At 37.2% G+C, this 3,607-nt stretch overlaps 1 protein-coding gene across 1 annotated transcript in view; it reads left to right on the top strand.

Annotated features, from left to right (window-relative positions):
* The window catches only part of nol11 (nucleolar protein 11), a 46,044-nt gene that overhangs the window by 9,409 nt on the left and 33,028 nt on the right, over positions 1–3,607 (top strand). The window lies entirely within an intron of this gene.

Below are 3,607 nucleotides of genomic sequence, written 5' to 3' on the forward strand. Positions count from 1 at the left end.
CAGTGTAGAGAGTAACACGACCCTCCTCCTCCTGTTGGTGCGAGCGCGGTCAGTCATGTGTGTGTAGGATGGCCGAAGGAGCTTTCCCCTGGAACTCACGTGATCGGCAACCGGCTGTTTTTTGTCTTATTGCAACACGTCTCTGTCCTGGACTTGCACAAACTGCGTTGCAATGCAATCATTTTACAAAATGGCTATGTTTACAGCGGTAACCAAGGAAGCACTGTATCTGGTGTTCCAGAAGCGCCTCCTGCTGTCAGAGAGTGAATCTGCGTCTCATTCAGAGCTCCTGCTGTTTGCTTTGTTCATGCATATAGTATAATTTCACAAAGCTAGTCAGAATATTCTGTTTTTGCTTCAAATTGGGATATTATAAAATCTAATTATGAAATTATATAACTAAATGATATGAAATGATATAAATGATATATATGAATTATATAACTAAAATTAAATAACTGTAATTACAGATTTAGGTTAAATAAAGATGTCAGTCTTTATTTTTCTTCTTTTTAGGAAACAAATCAAAGAAAAAATAAACAAATTCTACTGTTCCTAATATTCTGTATGTTGCTCAAAAACAAAATATAATTATATACATTTTATTTTTTTTACCCAGTCATTTAAAAATGACACATTTTAGAGCTGTAACGACAATACCGTGATACAGTGAAACCGTGATATTTTTTGCTTAAGGTTATCATACCGTCAAAATCTTATACCGGCCCATGCCTACTCAGCAATGGTGTTGATTAATGGATTGGCACATGGTTTGTCTAAAAGCATATTAAAAACACCACATGGACAAATAAACAACACAAAAAAACTTGATTTTCACTACAGGGGTACTTTAATAAAACAGCTGTTTATTAAACACTGCATACTATAGGGCCATTGCTAACTATAGGCAGAGCAGGCAGTTGACCTCTGCATTATGAAGGGCCTCCATAACTATACCACAGTACAATATAGGTAATGGCATATGTTTCATGTTTATATTGGGCACTCCCCACCAGGTACAATATTCTGATTGTTTGCATCTTGTTTTTAAGCCCATAAATAATATACTCATTCTAATAAATTTATATTGTAATGTACTCATACTAATATATTAAAAAATCATCTTAACATTGCTGGTAGGTTAGCATTGTACAAATTAACACACTCTCTACATTTAAAAATAAAAATGAGAAGAGTTCTAAATTTATTAGATTTGATGACCGTTATCTTTCCGTCCCCATTGTACTTTTTGTGGCCTTTAAATTTGATACAATTAAATTTAAGACTTTTTAAGGACCAGCGGAAAAGACATGCTGACATTGAGATAGAAAAAAAAATTAAACTGGACAAATAAAAGAAAATATAATAAACTGCTTTAAATTTTTCAGGTACAGTACAGGTATCCTTAAATGCAGCATTTAAGTAAGAAATGTACTAATCAAATGAAAAAAATTCAAATGCATATTATTAATCGTATGAATAATAGATTCTACTGATTCTCATATTAGGTTACTGTACTAGAACTACATACTGCACAGATCAGTTACACATGCGATTTCTTTTCGAAATGTTTACATTCGATTGAGACAAAGCCAACTGTGTTTATGAAAACCATGGGTGTTTTTGACTGTTGAAACGATAAACGCTAAAGAGTGTAGTTTAGCCCCCGCTGGGATGTGCACGCTCGTAGCCTGTGTCAAAAAGTTTCAACTGGCAAGGCGCACAGCCGTATCTCTCTTACACAGTTTGGAAGCGGTTGAAATTAAAGTAAACGCGTGTACATTGTGAGCGAACAATTTGTAGAGATCTGCCAGAAGAAGCAGCCACTATGAACAGCTGATTTGTACAGAAACATCTGATGGCCAAACTACATTGGAATTCGCAAATGGAAAAATCAAGTGAGCCCGGGCCGATTTGTGTTCGCAACGCACGTTTTTAGCGAACCGTTCCTTTAGCCGAACGCGAACCGTACTCGGACCACCTCCCGAGATGGTCTCGGTTCGGTTGGCTTCTGAGGGGTCTGAGATCGTTTGGAGTGTTCACATATGGGCCAAAAATCTCGCGAACTGCGCTCAGACCCCTGAAAAGTACCAAGTGTGAAAACACCTTAAAGGAATCAAAGCCACAGCTTCACTGTTAAAGGGGTCCTATTATGCTTTCACTTTTTGAATTTTAGTCAGTGTGTAGTGTGTATGTTGGGCATAAAAAAAAGATCTACAAAGTTACAAATCTCAAAGTCCAATCCAAAGGGAGATCCCTTTTCAAGAACTACAACAAATGGCTCGTTTGGACTACAGCATTGATATCCAGGTTTTTGTGATATCACAAAACAGCCAATTAGAATATCATTAAAATAATTCCTGCCTACGGAAATTTGAATGGTTGGGGGGTGGGGAGGGGCGAGGTCGTTTTTAAAACACTTGGTTGAGTGCATCAGACAAGACGACAGCGAAGAAGTGCTTCATGTTTTGTAATACATAAAGTAATTCATAAATAACTATTCAAATTGACAGCAATGCATATTTACTGTACCTTCTGAATTTTTTAAATAAACAATACATATTACCATTGCACTTATCTGTACTTAGTAAATAGTTATTTTTCAGGGGGTGGGGGGGTGCCTGAAGCGTGAATCCGTATTCAGAAAGGCACGGAAAACAAATAACGTTTGCTAACGGTTGCCTGTTACATTACAGTACATAAAATTTCGCTTACCACATAAACGGAGTAAGTAGGAGAGATGACTGAGGACGATGACAAATGATTTGTAGATTCTGAGCACCACTGATAAATCATCTAATCTTGTAAAATGTGTGGTAAGTACTGCTGCTCCATAGTATAAACGGAGTACGTGCGATCGCACTCAAAAGCAGTTTCAATGCCAGGCGTAATAGCGGCTCCCCGATGCCCACAATTTATATAGGCCTACAGTATAATTACCCAATGACATAACTGTGAGAGAAAGTATTGAAATAAATATTTTCCTCCCATCTCGTATTTATTCCCTTTAAGGGTTCGGGTTCTGTATACACGTCATTTTCTTAACGAAAACGGTATTTGGATGCGGCGGATTGCAGGGGGTATGGGGGTATTGTCTATCGCCGATGGCTGACAGACATCACGATGTTGACATCACTCAACATCGTGATGTCTGTCAGCCATCGGCGACAGACAATGCCATTGTCTATCGGCCCAACCCTAGTCACCACTCTTAATATGTCTTGCAATATCCGTGCATGCAAAGGTTCTGCGCGATCCTCTTGTTCAATATTCTCGGGGTCTGAAACGGCTCAAATTGATATGGTAATATTGACACTAGGCATGGGCCGGTATGAGATTTTGACGGTATGATAACCTTAAGCAAAAAATATCACGGTTTCACTGTATCACGGTATTGTCCTTACAGCTCTAAAATGTGTTATTTTTAAATGACTGGGTTAAAAAAAACAACCTTTTCCTGCTGAACACAATATATTTTACTTTTGAGCAACATACAGAATATTAGGAACAGTAGAATTTGTTTATTTTTTCTTTGATTTGTTTCCTAAAAAGAAGAAAAATAAAGACTGACATCTTTATTTAACCTAAATCTGTAATTACAGTTATT

The sequence above is a fragment of the Sinocyclocheilus rhinocerous genome, unplaced genomic scaffold (genome assembly GCF_001515625.1).
Source record: "Sinocyclocheilus rhinocerous isolate Xijiao unplaced genomic scaffold, SAMN03320098_v1.1 scaffold2747, whole genome shotgun sequence".
In the NCBI taxonomy this organism is placed as follows: domain Eukaryota; kingdom Metazoa; phylum Chordata; class Actinopteri; order Cypriniformes; family Cyprinidae; genus Sinocyclocheilus; species Sinocyclocheilus rhinocerous.